General features: G+C 38.9%; 1 long non-coding RNA gene across 5 annotated transcripts in view; it reads left to right on the forward strand.

Moving 5' to 3' along the window:
• LOC125104717 (uncharacterized) overlaps positions 1-17839 on the forward strand; it is a 282875-nt gene that overhangs the window by 28224 nt on the left and 236812 nt on the right. The window lies entirely within an intron of this gene.

The raw sequence follows: 17839 nt of genomic DNA on the forward strand, positions 1-17839 counted from the left end.
ACTCATCTGCTTGTTTACCCATTTAAATTCAGGAGATCATGGCCCAAATGGGGGAACGTGGTGTCAGAGAACAAAGACTGTAAATTCAGTGATGTTCCTCTTTAGGGCAGGGATCCTCAAAGTGTGAGAGTCCTTTGAGCTGTGGGCTAATCTAAAGCAAAGCATGCCCTTCCTTTTTTCTGAGTGAATGATGAACAGTTTATGCGGATGGTATATTTGTATTCGATTTGACTGTCCTCTCAAATGAGTTCTAATGCTTTGTAATTTTATCTCTTAAATTTTTAAAGATTTATTTACTTATTTGAGAGAGAGAGAGAGAGAGAGAGAGAGCATGAGTTGAGGGAAGGGCAGAGGGAGAGAATCTCCAAGCACACTCCCCACTGAGGACAGAGCCTGACCCTGGTCTTGATCTAGCGTGATCTCTATGAGATCATGACCTGAACTGAAACCAAGAGTTGGACGCTCAATGGGTTGAGCCCCCCAGGTGCCCCCAAATTTTGTTATTTTAAATGAATAATATCTGTGTTCTGTTAAGAAGTCAGGTTGCTGTTCATTGTTTGGCAATATAGCAGGTTCCTGCTGAGCGTGTGTGTGAGTGAGAGTCACTTTGTAGGATAGTTGCTTCAATACTGATGAGGTGTTGACTTGCACTGGTGTGGATTTCAATTTTCTTTTATTATTTTTTTTTTAAATTTTATTTATTTATTTGAGAGAGAGACAATGAGAGAGAGCATGAGCCAGGAGAAGGTCAGAGGGAGAAGCAGACTTCCTGTGGAACTGGGAGCCTGATGCGGGAGTCGATCCCGAGACTCCAGGATCATGACCTGAGCTGAAGGCAGTCAGCCTTCAGCCTTTAACCAACTGAGTGACACAGGCGCCCCTCAATTTTCTTTTAAACATATATTATTATTAGTTTGATTTAATTTTATCCATTTATTTTCATTAAGATCTCTTGGCTAATCCTACAATTGCTACATATTTGCAGTAATAGCATTGTGTCCATTTTGCCTGTAACTAGACTTTAAAGACACATGTGTAATTTATACGTATTATCTGTTTCTATTGTTATAACATATATATATATACATATATATATATATATATATGTAATTTAGGAAAGGATATATATATGTCCTTTCCTAAAATTTGCTTGTTAATCACACCTCACTGTTAATCACTAAATTCTTTTTCTGGTGGAGACTGGGATTGATCAGGGAGGCTTTTACCCAGTTGTCTAGATCATCCTGATTTTATATACTTGGATTGTGTCCAGTTCTGACAGACTCCAATAAAGAAGACAGTTATGTAAGTCTGTGTCAAGACAGTCAATGACATTTTTAAAAAAGGAAAATGACCCAATCCCCAATAGGAGGAATAGTGATACTTTGCAAAAGGAGAAGTAAAGGAAAGAATATTGGGGATGGAAGATCCTAGGATCATTTTTAAATATTTAAAGTCATTTTTTGAACACTTGAGATTTATGCCTATACTGTCCAATTTGCTAGCTACTAGTCATATGTGGCTATTCAAATTTCAATTTAGAGGAATTAAAATGAAATAAAAGGAGAATTCCGGTCTGATAGTGGTACTAGCCCCATTTCAGGGGCTCCGGAGTCTCCTGTGGTTAGTGGCTTCTGATTAGACAACACTGATACAGACCATTTCGATCTTCACAGAGGGCTCTACTAGAAGCACTCGTTTAGACTATAAAACATCTGAGCAAATTTTATTCAAAAACTAGCAGCGGTAGCTGACAGAATGATACACAGCACTCCCAAATGGTTCAATTTGAAGAAGGCAGAAGAAAACAAACGATTATCCAATCCAAGATAAAACTGGAACCCACTAAATGGAAGCAATTGTCAGCCAGCTTGGTGAGCCTGGAAAAGGAGAATGTATTTTGCAGAAGGGCCTGCCTCACTGTTTATTTAAAGCGGTATCACAAAGCAGTTGCAACCAACACTTGTGAGGCTGCCTTTGTTTGTGGCTGAAAAGAGTCCCGCCCTCTTTCAGAGGCTCTCAGCTTCTGAAATGTGTGCTTTAAGACAGGGACTGTTGCTTTTTCACTTTGGACAGTCCGCTTGGTGCCTTTCCTAAACAGGGATCTGAATTAATGCACTTTCTTTCTTTCTTTCTTTCTTTTTTTAAAATTTTGTTTATTTGACAGAGAGATCACAAGTAGGCAGAGAAGCAGGCAGAGGGGGAGAAGCAGGCCCCCTGCTGAGCAGAGAGCATGATGTGGGCCTGGATCCCAGGACCCTAAGATCATGACCTGAGGCAAAGGCTTAACCCACTGAGCCACCCAGGCGCCCCATGAATTAATTCTTTTTCTTAAATCTATTTCTGAGAGAGAGAAAGAAAGCAAGCAAGAGGAGGGGGAAGGGCAGAGGGTAGACTTCCCATGGAGCGGGGAGCCCTACAAAGTGGGACTCGATCCCCGGACCCTAAAGTCATGACCTGAGCCAAAGGCAGATGCTTAACCAACTGAGCCAACCTGGCACCCCTAAATTAATTCTTAAGTAAAATCACAAGGTAAGTGGAACTATGAGCGTCGTGGGGATGGCTGCCCTTTATAGCTTGACTACTTTGTATGTTTGAGGAATTTTCCACATTAAAAGCCCCACTTTTCTAGCATAGAGATTCTGACTTTGAAGGTGAACCCCCTAATCCACAGTCTCTCTTACAGCCACAGCTCATGTGAGTGACCCAGGCTCCCCCAGTGGGCTCCACCTTCCGGAGACTTGATGCCAGTAGTGAGCAGCTAGGAAACAGGCTCCATGTGGGTGGTGCCACTTTTCACGGTGGCAGTGGCAGCAGTGTTGGCAAGGCCACTTGCCTGATACACGGCCCTGGTGCTGGCTGCAAGAGCCATTCTGGTCAAGATTTGTCACTTAACACTTAGCACTGGACACGGCAGCCGCCATGTGCTCCTCAGACTAGTTCTGTGACTTGGTCTTGAACATTCTTCCTGGAAACTTAGCCTCTCGCCTTTCTCTAGCTCTCCCATTTGTTTGTTTGTTTTTGGTGAGCTATGTAATACTGTTTAATAAATCCTTTTTCTGCTTAAATTAGCCAGAATGGATTTTGTGGTCAAAGCTAAGAATGCTGATAAGACAGGCAGTGATGCCAGTTCGTGTTCTGGAATTACAGATATTAATTAGTTTACTCAGGATGCATTTATTGTATGCTTAGCTGGCTCTGCGTGAGGATCTGGCCGAGCTTTCCAGATAGAGCACTTTTGTGAACGGTGATGTCAGAGAGAGGTGAAGTACTGAAGTATGACAGGTGTTGGACTCATTGAGATCGAGAATACTACTTTCTTCCCTCCAATATCCAGTCTGTCGCCACATTCCCACAACTGTGTCTCTTAAACATCTTCCCCATACCTCCTTTCTCCACTTCATAAACCTTCATTCATCTGACAAACATTTAGCTCAGATATTTATTATTTCTCACTTAAATTACTGAAGTAGCCAATTACAACAATAAGACCATGTAGTTTCTCCCGCACCATGTTGTTATACTTGTTAATGTGTCTTTGCTTACACTGTTCTGAGAGCCTAGAAAACCCTTTCTTCCCCTTATTTGTGTGGTTTGGATACCTCCTAGTTATACCTTAAGATGTCAATTTTTACCTTTCCCATTTCCTCCTATACTGTATGGTAATTATGTGGTTATATGTTCAACTTATCCAACTGGACTGTAAGCTCCTTAGGGCACAGGCCATGTTTTATGGACTGTTATGTCTCTCCAGCCCTTGTCCCAGTGCCTGGTATACAATAGGCACACATTCAGTGCTGCTGAAAAAACAAATGACTTGTAATTATTTATTACATGTTTATCTCCCTGTCCTATGAGTTTCTTCAAACAAAACAGAGTCTGGCTTATAATAGGAACTCAGATTTACGGTACACATGAATGAGGTTCATATGGGGGCTCAGTTGAAAGTAATTAGTGTCAATCAAATTATTATTCTAATGATTTAATAATAAATTCAATAATGAAATAAATATAATATAAAAATCATATTTTTACCATATATTATATATTATATGATATCGATTATATATAATAAACTATATAAAATATAATAAAATAAATGTAATAAAAATAATAAAATTCAAAAAAATCAATAATAACTTTGAATAGAAGCTAGGGCTGGTTATTAGGGCTTGGGAATTGAGAGGTGGTGGAGGAAAGTCACTGTAGGTGGCATAATTGGCCAATGGCTCCAGGTGCCATACATGAAATCCTTCTGGTATTTGCATGGTGGCCAGTACTCCCATGGGCCACGACCCGATCATGTCACTGTGCAGAGGGAGATGGGGGTCTCCTCTGATAAGTGATTTTGGTTTGAGGATTCTCTGGTGACTTTCTCAAATACTCTTTACAATCACACAGCAGCCTAAGACTTACTCTCCTTTGGTCTCTCACTTAGGGTCAGAATGGTGTGGTAGTCTTGTGGCTCTCCCAGCCCCTACCGGCTCCTTTCTCACTTTGTCTCTAGTCTTGGCTTCTGCTTCTCAGACTAACACATGATTGAAGCCATGGGAGTCAATTAGTTATTTGAGGAGAGCCAAAGAATGAGAACAGGTAATACCAAAGAGAGATGAGTACAGAGCATAAATATTTAGGGAGTGGGAGAGTGGGTGGGGGTGGAGGTGAGGAAGAAAGCTAAAAGGTGATCAGATAAGCAGCCAGACAACCAAGGACAATGGTGTTCCAGAATGGGCCATCACTGATTGTTTCATTCCAGAACTTTTTTCTAGGCACCATGAAAGTAAAAATTTACCAGGAAGAAATAAGAAGTCTCCTGAAACTAGATGAATAAAAAGAGAGCAACTGAGGTCATGTACTATTTATTTGGCTTAAAAGAATTCAATATTTAAGGACAAACAGACAATTAAAGTAGTACTATCACAGTAGGTACATATATCAAATCTTTACTTTGTACACCTTAAACTTAGATAATGCTATATATCAAGTATATTTCGATAAAGCTGGAGGGGAAAATGTAAAAGAACACTATATGTACAACACAGCATGTTTGCTTTAAGTGATTAAAAAATAATAAAGTAGAAGCAATAGAATATATTTTCATGTGTTCAGATTCATAGAAATAAATGTTGTTAAAAACTGATTTATAGCTTATGAAAACCACTTCTGCTTTCATCCTTATATTATTGCATTTTCTATCTAGCCTTTCCCTTATTATATAATATAAATATAAATATTATTGTTATTATATTATTTGGCAAATATACCAGATAGAAGTAGTATGGGAGGTATGGGAACTGATGTAGAAATAATTAAGCTAAAAAAAGAATAAATCTATGTGACATGGACAAGAAAAGAGTTATTGAAAATTACTTTGAAGAGAAGAAAGGGCTGCTAGACCATCTAAGAAAAGAGTATGTCAAAGAAAGGAAGTCAGAATAGAGTCTGTGCAAGAAGAAAGTCACAGAGTCCAGTACTAGTGTTCATTCAAGGAACAACTAGCAGAGAGGGAATTGGGCTGGTGAGGCTTATGTGGCCCTTTCAAGGGTCCAGGGTATCAAATAGTTGGTCAAACCTCATTCTAGGTGTGTCCGGGAGGGTGTTTTTGAATGAGATTAACATTTAAATTGGGACAGGGTCAAGCAGATTGTCACCTCTAATGTGGGTAGACCTCATGCGGTGGAAGGCATGAGCAGAACAAAACAACACCCTTCCTTGGGTAAAAGGCAAGTCCTCCCATCTGACTTGTTGAGCTGAGCATCAGTATTTTCCTGCCTTTTGACTCAATCTGGAACATTAGGTCTCCTGGGTCTTCAGCCTGCCTGCTCTGAGACTGGAACTTAGACCATCTGGCTCTCCAGGTCTCAGGACTTTGGACTTGGACTAGAACTTACACTATTGGTTCTCTGGGTCTCCAGCTTGCTGACTACAGATCTTGGGACTTTTCAGACTCCATAATCACATGACTGTATGAGCCAACTCCCTATAATCTCTCTTTCTCTCTCTGTATCTTATATATGCATATCTTCTACACACACAAGGCACACATCCTGTCAGTTCTGTCTCTTTGGACGAAACAAGGTCTTTACCAAAGAACCAGAAAGTAAGCACCATATGGACATAACGGTCTATTAAAAGACTGCCTCTTAACTTACTGACTGTGCCTCTCAAATATCCCTTAAACATGTTCCTTCCTCCCCATTTACAATGCCATTACTTCAAAGCCTATAATTTTTTACTTTTACCATTTAAATGATCTCTCTGCCAGTTTCTTCCTCCAGTGCACCAGAATGATCTTTAAAAATGCAAGTCTGATACTATGTTTCCACTGCTTAAAATCTTTCCATGGGTTCTGGGGTGTGTTTTCTTTCTCACTCTAGGTGTTGTCTACACAGGTGTGTTTGCTTTGTGAAAATTCATTGAACTGTAAACATATGAGTCATGCACTTTTCTGTATATATGATTGAATTAAAAGGTTATACTTAAAAATCTCTCCATGGCTTCCCATTGTCCCCAGGATTGAGTCAAAATCCTTAGCTTGATATTTACAACCTTTTGTGATTCCTGTCTTTCCAAATTCCTGTCACTACCCCAGTCTACCCATACCTAGTTGCCTGTGACCTACCAATAAATTATATGTTTTCTTAAGTATTTACTTAAGTATTTACCTTTACTCTGCCTGGAGTGCCCTTTCATCATTGTCCACCTTCTTAACTGTTAGTCTTCCTTTAAGAATAAATGTGTGTGGCATTATCTGAAACAATTTTTAATCCTATAAGGCATTTCTTTCTTGGGTGCGCAAAGTATACTGCACACACATCTAACATAACACTCATCACATTGCTGTACTTACTTATTCTATTTCTTTTTTTTTTAAGATTTTATTTATTTATTTGACAGAGAGAGATCACAAGTAGACAGAGAGGCAGGCAGAGAGAGAGAGAGAGAGAGGGAAGCAGGCACCCTGCTGAGCAGAGAGCCCGATGCGGGACTCGATCCCAGGACCCTGAGATCATGACCTGAGCCGAAGGCAGCGGCTTAATCCACTGAGCCACCCAGGCGCCCACTTATTCTATTTCTGACTCTCCCATTAGATGGCAAATACCTCTATGGCTGGGAACACATCATATTTATCTTTTCCCAGTATCTAATTGTATTTGGTATATAGGACATACCCCATGAATATATCTTGAATACATGAATGAGGGAGACAGATTGAGAAAATGTAATAAATAGCCATGCTTTTGAAATAAATTCTAATATAATTGAGTAAATGAAATAAATGCATGAAAAGTTAAATGAATATATGATGCAGAACTAAATGAATTGCAAATTATAAGTTATTAAATGTTCAATCAAAGAATGGACCATCATAAGTGATGCAGGAGTCAAAGGAGGGGGTGGTCAGGCTGTGGTACAGTAGGGACTTGACATCTAGGTCTGAGAAGTTGCACAGCATTTGGATGGCTGGAAAGAAAGAAGAAAAGAAAGAAAGAAAGAAGAAAAGATAGTTCCATAGTGAGAATCACTTAAAATATCAAGAAAGAAAGGGTTGGGTAAATAGAACAATCTCACTATTTTTTTTTTTTTTTAAGTATGGAAGAAAACTGATAAGACAGGAAATCCAGGCAAAGAAAGGAAATTTGTAGAGAAGATGGTATGCTACATTTTGGCTGTGTTGAGTTTGAGATGCCTGCAAAAAAACCAAGTAGAGCTGTCAGGGAAGTGGTTAGAAATCTGGCTTATTTCAAGAGAGAAGATACACAAGTTTGCTAGCCAGTCCATGTGAGCCAATAAATTGACCTGGAAAAGAATAGGGACAGAGAAGGGAAGGGATTAACTGTGGGACCTTGGGGAGAAAAAAAATCTATATTTAAGGGACAGAAAGAGGAAGACATGCCAAAAAGGAAAACCTGATAGATGTCAAGAAAATAGGAAGACTGGAGAGTGACAGGTCAGGGGAAGAGAAAATTTTGAGAATTGGGGTTTTGGGCAATGGCAAATTTATCCAAGAAGCCAAGAAGGCCAAGAACAATAATAAGATTATTGAGTTTTGTTTTTAGGATTTACCTGATTATCTTCAAGATAGGAACTTCACTAGTATGCCGAAGACTAAAACTAGTACTGTGGAATCAGGGGGAAGGTATGAGGTAAAGGCTGATGGGAGGGCAGGGGAGACTTGGTCTGGTAGTTTGGGAGATTAGCAAAGCTAAAGAAGGCTTTTTGTTTGTTTGTTTGTTTTCTCAGATGAAGTTCTTGAAAATGTTGGAGCTAGAAGTGAAGATTTTTTTTTTTTTCCTCATAGAAAGAGGTAGAGCCTGCCAGAAAGCAATAAGAAATAATCAATTGATGGGCCAAGATCCAAGAACAGGCATAAAGACCAAAAATCAAGGCCAATGGCAGAACATGAAGGAGGAATTTGTGGACTCTGGGGAATTTTGAGGGTTTTAAGAATGAAAGTGGGGGAGAACACACACTGGAAGCCTTCAATCTTCTTAGTCAAGTGGGAAGTGAGGTTCTCTGCTTCAGATGGGCCAGAGAGAAGTGGGAGGTTAAGGACAGGTGAGATGAGCTTAGGAATTATGTAAAGATTAATACAGAGCTTAGCAACAAGATAAAGAGGCAGGTACAAGATATAGAGAGGCAAATGTATTGTCTACATGTGTGTTAGAGATGCAGTATGTGTGTGTTTCAATGATTCATATATATACATGTATTGATCATGAAATTCCCTCTCCCAGAGATAAAGGTTGTTAGATGATATTACAGTGAGAGAATCTTGGTGGGGTTGGGGGGGTGCATCTAACTGCATATGAGTATAAGTGTGAGAAGATTATTTGCCTGGGGTTGGGAGTCTGAGTGATTAGAAGGGTACATGTGCCTTTGCCAGAACCACAACAGTCAGGAGAGATTTTAGGAAAACAAGATGATTTATATGATTTTAGGCATTAGATTTGATGTGGAGAATTATAAAATTAAAGAGAGTGATTCTTGTAACTGTATATTAGCGAGGCCTTGAAATGAGTTAATGATTAGAGGAGGTTAATAGGCAACACAGAGATGAGGGAACTAAGACATGATTGGAAAGAAAGGAAAAGAACAAGGCAAGTTCTATGACCAGAGGCTAAGGAGGCAAAGATTTTCAATTGTATTTAGTGGTACAAAGAATAAGGAATACATCAACTCCATGATTAGCTAATTGGGAAACTCTCCACTGATTTTCTTTAAATTATGGTCTTGCTTTTACAATTAGCTTTTGAATGGATTATCCTACAGTACCACAAATTATTGCTCAGATTTTACATAGAAGGTTTCATTCCAAGAGGAAGCATTCCTACCTCCCCTCCCCCTGCTTTGATGAGTAGGGTCTGTGCAGGACTCAAAATTTTTCAAAGGAAAACTTCAAATTTATTTCTAAAGCCTTTGTAAAACGTGTCTTTACTTTCATTGTTTTGGTTTACCACATTGGATTTACTTCATTATTTTTCACTGGACAATTTCTGCAAGCTTCTGGGACAAGATGATTTTCCTTCTCAGACAATGCTTTTTGCCAATATATATAGAAGCAATATTTCTGAGTGTAATATTCTCTGAAACTATCTTGGCATTTTTGCTGAGAGACAGATTAAACTGGAGAGAGGATGACCAACGATAGCCCAAGAGAACAATATCCTTGAATGTTATATCTAAGTCTTGGTTTTTTATTTTGAAGCACTATATTTTTAATGGAGACCCTTAATTTTCTTGCCATCAATGTGTGAAAAAAACCATCAACAGAAATAATTATATCAACTTTTGTGATTAAATTAAGTGTTTTATGGTCATTATTAGAATGTATTTACAAAGAACTCTTCTCCTGGGCTCTATCTATGATTGAGGGATAGATTAGGAACAGCAGCATACTGAAATACTCTTATTCAATTTGTATTTGTAGAATAATGCAGGTACATAGATGAGAATTCTTTAGATGCAACCAAAATATGTATTAATCAGAACTGTTATGGGTGATTAGCAATACACCGTAAAGTATGAGAGTGAGATTTTAGTATTTTGTTTCATATATTAATGCTGCTAAAATTAAATTCTCTATCAGTCCTATCCCAGATTATTCTTAATATAACCCCTTAGAGATAGCTTTCTCTCTCTGAAATATTTTTCTTGCCTCTCAGTCATGCATAACAGAAAATTATTCTGCATCTCATCCAAGCTCAAAAAAAAAAAAAATCCCAGTTTTAAGTGCATGCTATAATGGTGCCAAGAGAGAACTCAAAATAGAAGCCTCAGGACAGAAAGAGATGATTTTGTTCAGTAAGTTTAAATGTAGTATTAGAGGTTAAATACACCAAATTGATTACCCAGCTTATTGTTCAAAATTCCAAGTGGAAACTTTCAGGAGATAAATACAAAGGAAGGAGCCAACAAAGCCTACAGGAAGTTTCCTGGGGCAATGCCCGCTGAAGACCTCCGAATATGTATTGTAACATGGGAGCACACTGTGTTGCTAGGCAGTGTTGATTCAATTTTTTTTTTTAATTTGTACTTGTTTTGGGCTGCCTCCATCAAACAAGAAATGATTATTGAGCTACTACTATGTGCTTGGCATTGTGGTTAAGAGTAGCTGGAAGCTAAGATGGTGAGATCCAAACTCCCATTCCATGAGATGCCAGGAATGGAATCTGTGAATGATGACGGGGTGGGGGGTGTGTGTGGCTCATGGGAGAGGTAGGCTTCGTGACCACATGGTTGAGGAGATCATGCCAGAATTGTCTCATGCAAGTGCAGCCTGTTGTATGCAGATGCTCTCACCACTGAGGAACCCTGATATAAGCTCCTTTTGCTTGAACAGAACAGTTATCAGAGAGACGCTGCTTAGCAGTCTTCTGAGTCCACCAGCCATATGCCTTTACAGCCATGGTTAATGTGGCCAGTCCCTATCTCAGTATCCCTGACACATGCTTTGAATCTGTTAGCTTCCAAACTAAACCCCCGATCTCTGCTAGGATGAACTGAATAAGTGTGCTTATCAAGTAGTCATTTCCATATATGAAAATAATCTTAAACAGCAATTTCAAGCTAAGCCTACCCCTTTAGTTCTGTTCTTATGGCAAACTAAGTAAATATTCTTTAAACTTGAGAGTCTATTGGCTGTAGATTAACGGTGCATCTCTAAGTTGAATATAGTTTGACGTTGAATAACTTTATTCTCACATTGTTGAAACTCACCTCTTTGGAGGATATTTTTCTTATTCTCTTTCTCATTCCATTATTATTAGTAAATAATAATTTATAAATAATAATAAATAATAGTTTCTGCACCATGATTAAGAAAAGAAAACCCTCTGGAATCACAGAGTTAAAAGTAACTCATCCTAAGCATCTATACAAAGCATTTCCAATTTGGTAGAGAGTGAAAAAGATTTTCCAGTTCAGCTTTCTGTGTGCATGTACCTCATAGGTCCGCTTTTTCATTTTGCTTACGTGGGATAGTTGCCTCCTGGCTGTCTTCACTGGATGTCTCAAAGTTACCCACACTTCAGCTCTGGAACTGGACTCATTATACCTTCCCTCCAAATACGTTCTTCCCACTGCAGTAAATTATCTTAGATAATGGTTCACTCTCCTTGGCAAACTCCTGCTTATCCTTCAGGCCTGTCCTAATGTCATGGCCTCTCTTGTGCCTTTCCAGCTCTCCCATGTGAAGTCAGTTGTTTCTGTTTCTATTTTCTCATGAAACTTTTTCATACTTTGCTCCTTTATATACTGTGTCATGACTGTGACATGACTCTACCATGTTTTCTGTAACCTTCTTTGCTACAGTAATGCATGGCAGAGCTTACACAGTGGAGATGTTTGTCAAATCCATTTATATATACCTGCTACGATGTCTGTCCTTTGTCTTAATGCATATATTTATCAAGGGCAAGACAGTTTGATTGGCTGAGTACTGAATGTCTTTTACAAGCTGTTTAATTGGTTAAGCCTCTTAACTTATTGGGTTCAGTTGCCTCATGTATAAAACATAGGAGAGATGTGATTTCCTACCTTCAATGGTAATAGTCATATTAATGATAACAGTATATACACATATCTTTCAAGTTTTTTCTTCCTTTTCACAGGCTCTTTTTAGAGGCCTGGCTCAAAAGGATAGTTGAAGACAGTAAAAGATTTCTTATGAAGAAAAAGGACTTGGGGAAGAAGAACAGTCTTCAACTCTAAAAAGAGCTTTCACATGGAAGAAGGACAAGTGAGATTCCATGGCAGCAGAATTTAGAAGAAGGGCTAGTGGGTGAAAGTTAGTAAGAGGCATTCAAACATCAGACAGAGTTTGGTATATGTTGCCTAGATCTTACAATCCAGATTTAAGGATTTCAAGATCAGTAACATCCCATGTCACTCCCCAGATTTGAGACTCATGTTGGGTTTTCAACGTTTCATTTTGCCAAATAAAAAAACAAAAACAAAAACTCAGAGGGGCTCCTGGGTGGCTCAGTTGACTGAGTGTCTGATTCTTGATTTCAGCTCAGGTCACGTTCTCAGGGTTATGGGATCCAGCCCTCCCTCAGTCTCCACACTCAGTGGGGAATCTGCTGGAGAGTCTCCCTCTCCTTCTGTCCCTCCCCTGCTTGCATGCATGTGTGCTCTCTCTCTCTAAAATAAATAAATCAATCTTAAAAAAAAAAAAAACAGACAAACCAAGCAACAACAAAAGAGCAAAGCAACTTTCTATTGTGATCATTATTTCATTTAAAAAAGGATAATTTTAGGGGTGCCTAGGTGGCTGTGTGGGTTAAAGCCTCTGCCTTCGGCTTGGGCCATGATTCCAGGGTCCTGGGATCAAGCCCCACGTGGGGCTCTCTGCTTAGCAGGGAGTCTGCTTCCTTCTCTCTCTCTCTGCCTGCCTCTCTGCCTACTTGTGATCTCTGTCTGTCAAATAAATAAAATCTTTTTTAAAAAAAGGATAATTTTACAAAAAAAAAAGGTAGGAAGGACATAGAAAAAGAATAGATCTTTTTGGGTAAGGCCAGTAGTAATCTTATAATAATACACACACACACACACACACACACACACACACATACACACACACACATTAAATTTTTCCTCACCTTTTGCTCAGATCTTGCAAATACCAATAGTGATGTAATAGGCATGTAGTTCAGCATTTAAGCTTCAGTGTGCTAAGACCTCTTTTAAACCTGCTATTCAATGATAAGAGGTCAAGATATACATATACATCCCTATTTACATATATACTTACACATTTAATTTGGAGACTTGCATAGGTCCAGGAAGGTAGTCTCCTACAAATATTTAAAATGTTGGAATCTGATATGTAGTCATACTGCTTTGACTTACTTTCTGAGTCAGAACATTATAGATAGATAGATACCTGATATATATTTAAAATATATAGATATATATATTTAAAAGATATATATTTATATATATATATTTATTTTTTATTTATATATATATTATTTATATATATAAGATATATAGATATCTATAAAAGATATATATAGATATAAATATATATAGATATATAGATATATATATAGATATATATAGATATAAAAGATATATATAGATATATATATAAAAAGATATATATTTAAAAGACTTTATTTATTTATTTGACAGAGAAAGTGAGAGAACACAAGCAGGGAGCAGCAGAGGGAGAAGGAGAAGCAGGTTCCCTGCTGAGCAGGGAGCCCAGTGTGAGGCTTGATCCCAGGACCCTGAGATCATGACCTGAGCCGAAGGCAGATCTTAACAACTGAATCATGCAGGTGCCCCAGAACATTATATTTTTGAAAAAGATCCTTGATTTTGACCTATCTTCCTGCATCATGTTTTTCCTTGACTCTCTAAAACAAATCAGTGTTGTTGGTCTGGAATTCTGGGCATAATTACAATACTGGGTTCTTCATATGCTTCAAGTTATATCTTAGAGAAAACCTTACTGAGCAAGATCAGGGTACTGTAGGCTAGGGGACCAAATTTTTTTCTCTTGCTGCTATAGTTTCCTGTGTAATATTGTGTTGCTCTTACTCTGAATCAGGATCCAGGAAGTACCCAGAGGGATTGTGGTTCTGCTGAAGGCAGGAGCGGTGGATGTAGGGTTAGTTACCTGGGGTGACCTGAGATAGCAGGTGAAAGGGGAGTCTTTCTCTCAGGACAAGGGTATAGCCACTGCTTGGATGTAAGAGTAGAACATTGAGGGAAAAGGGGGATCCCTTACCTGGACTCAGGTTTGGGGTAAGACTTACACAGCAAGTTATAAGCTAGTTTGGATTCCCAACTTTATGGCACTTGGTGGTGAATGTGACAGCTTCTAGGAGCAATGGAAAGTGACACTCAGAGCCCAAGTCTTATAAAGTAGTAGCACAAGTAGGTAAGTAGGTATGAAGTTTGTATTGCCACATTTGTTCAGTCAATTTCTCCTGAACATAAGATACTTTAACAGAAGGTGCGTCTAGAAGCAGCAATTTTTTTTTTCACTAGGCAACTAGGTTATACTCAGGAAGTTACATATAACATCTTATAGTCATAAATATAGAATGCTGGCTGTCTTCCACTCAAGGCTACTGTAAAGGTGAAACATAAATAAAGGGTTTTGAATTAAAATTCTCAATAGCTATTATGCATTATTAAAATGACCTACTTTACAAAGACAAGGAAGTTGTCATGCTAAATGTCATATCCGAGTTATAGAAACAATTGAATATGGGATTCCAGATACATGTAACAAATATCTTTGAAAAATTAGGAATGTAGATTCATTTCTGCACATAGGGAACGAATTACCTACTGTTTCCCCTTTAAATAATATTAAATTGAATGTGCAAAACTGGTGCATCATTCTCTCATCCTATCTGTTGGTTTGAGAAGGACTTTCAGAAACTCTTTCCAGAAATTAAACTAATGACCACAATAAAACCCCCAAAGCTTATCTAAGCCCGAGGCATTGCAATTTTTTGCAATCTTGATGTATGTCTCCTGGCAGCACAGCCACAGGGACAAAATTATAATGCTTTGCAAGAGTCACCCAGAAATCCCCGAGGTTCGGTCTGTCACCCTAGAGAGATGCCTTGAAGAGACACTTTCTGGAAGACTCTGAATCTTAACCCCATAGCCAAACTCCAGATTGTCCTTATGGTCTTCTGAAGTCTTCAGGTTCCATTGGTGAACATTTCATAATTTGTCTTCCTTAGAAATTAAATTCAAAGGGAACGAAGTGGGTATATGTCTAGCCACCTCATTCCCTAAGGAGGAAAATACTGTCTTTATTGACGTTATCACTGCACATGTGAAATTGAGATTTTTTTAAAAAGATTTTATTTATTTATTTTAGAGAGAGAGTGAGCAGGAAGAGGGGCAGAGGGAGAGAGAGAGCATCTCAAGCAGACTCCATCCAATGTAGGGCTCAATCTCATAACGCAGGGGTTCTGACCTGATCTAAAGTCAAGAATCGGATGCTTAACCAACGGAGCCACCCAGGCGCCCCAGTGAAATTGAGATTTTTAAGGGAACTGTCTTGTAATTCAGGCAGCCAAAAATTCCCTTTTATCTGAAATACTCAGATTAGTGAGATAAGTTTTGGTAATGGTGTGTGTGTGCATTGTTTTCTTTGTGGGATGGGGGTATGGATTTTGCAGTAATTGTTTGACTAATTGCCTTCATTCTCTGCCTCTCTGTGCAAACAGCCTATGCTCCCTGGCTATCTTAACAGTGTGTGCTTGTCTCACTTCCCAAGAATTATAAATTATTTGAACTCTCTTTTAATACTTGCCCTCAATACTCCCTTTGGATGAGGCAGAGAGTAGCCCATCAATCCCATTTTGAAGATAGGGGCATTGACCGTGGGGTGAAGATTGTGGCTGGTGGGGGCGGGGCCAGACCTGGGTCTTGTGACTCACAGTCAGGCGCTCTCCCGCCTACAAGGCATTGTGGAATGTGTTCCTTGTTGCCTAAAATTACGGCTGAAACTACCCAAAGCTTGCAGGACCAGTTCTTGTAAAAGCATTCATTCTCACTGATGGAGGTCTAAGAAACCCAAGATAAAAATTGGGCCAATTTCAAAGCCAACTACTGAAAGGTCTCAAAGGGGATAGGAGGGGAGGTCTGCCTATTTTATGAACACTTAGAGATAGTCACCTCTACCAACAATTTTATCTGTACCTATTTTTTTTTTCTTTTTTTAAAAGCACGTCTTTTTTCCCCCTGGTATCTCAGAGTCAATCGTTGGTGAAGAACTTCCAACAGTTTTACCTGCCTCTCCAACCAGATGCCCAGACTGGCTGAACTGTATTAATCAGAGGCTGCTCTGGCCACTGATTATTAAGTGACTAGCCTGGTGTGAGAAGAACATTTGTTGGCTTCTCTGTAGTGCACCTAGAAGGAGGCCTTGGCCTGGCAGATAATCTATACTTATTAAGGCAGAAATCGATGTGCCCAATCAGGTAACGTCCTGATTGGATTTCCTCCACAGCAGAGCACAGGTTGCCTGGAGGCATGGCAGTCTGTTGGTTTCCTCCTCCAAACGTGGAGGCCTGGCTGACAGGACAACCTCTTGACCCCTTGATCCCTGGGGAGCAGCTGGCATAGGTTCTTCTGTTCTTGTTGCCCACACTGTTGGATTTAGATTTTGAAACACATCTGCCAGTGTTCTCAGTTTTCACTTTCATTATGTTTGTATGTCATCCTGAGATCAGATATAAAATGGGATGTAGGATGGCACATCAGTTAGAAAGAGAAGGAGGGCATGCCTCTGTGTACTATAGCTTTATTTATGATAAGCAAATATGGAAGCAAGTCAAGTGGCAATCAAGACATGAATGGACAAAGTAGTGGGGTATTCACACAATAGAAGATTACTGAGCCATCCAAAAGAATGAAATCTTGCCATTTGCAGCAGCAAGGATGGACTTCATGAGTAGGATGCTAAATAAAATGAGTCGGACTGAGAAAGACACAATACCACATGATTTCACTTACATGTGGAATCTAAAAAACAAAACAAAACAAACAAACAAAAACCAGACTTTTAAATACAGAGAACAAATTGATGGTTGCCAGAGGGGAAGTAGGGATGGGGGGAGTTGGGTGGAATAGGTGATGTGGATAAAGGGGGACAAACTTCCAGCTACGAAATAAGTCAGTTATGGAGATGAAAGTATAGTGCAGGGAATATAGTAAAATTTTAATTATGATGTATGGCAACTACATTTATCATGGTGAGCACTGAGTAATTAATAGTAATAGAATAAACTTTGTACACCTAGAACTAATAGACCACTGTGTCAACTATAGCCCCATAATAAACATAAAAAAAATAAAAGTCAGCACTGTTGCAGAAAAGGGGGCACTCACACACAGCTAGCTGGAATTACCTTCCTGAAAGGAAATTTGGCAGATGTTTTAAAAATATGAAAACTCTGATGTATCAACTTATAGAAATTTCCTTTAAGAACAGAATCACGGACGCATACAAAAATCCGTCCACAGTGACATTACATTGGTGAAACTTACAAATGGACTCAATATCACGTAATAGAATGGTTAGGTGATTTATAATTGGTCCTTAAAATATTCTACAGTCATTAACATTACCTGGAGAAATAATCCCAATTCTCCTACGTTAGAACATTGGAGGGGGAAAAAGCATATTTCAGAACCTACACAGTATGATCTGAGTTACTTGTGATACCACCAAAGAGCTAAGTGTAGAGGACCATTTCTAGAAGTCAGGATTATGAGAACTATTTAATCTCTTTTTATTATTTCCTGTTTTTCTAGAAAAAGGAGGAATGCACAGTATAATTTTGGGACATTAGTGGTG

This window comes from Lutra lutra, chromosome 7 (genome assembly GCF_902655055.1).
Source record: "Lutra lutra chromosome 7, mLutLut1.2, whole genome shotgun sequence".
NCBI lineage: Eukaryota > Metazoa > Chordata > Mammalia > Carnivora > Mustelidae > Lutra > Lutra lutra.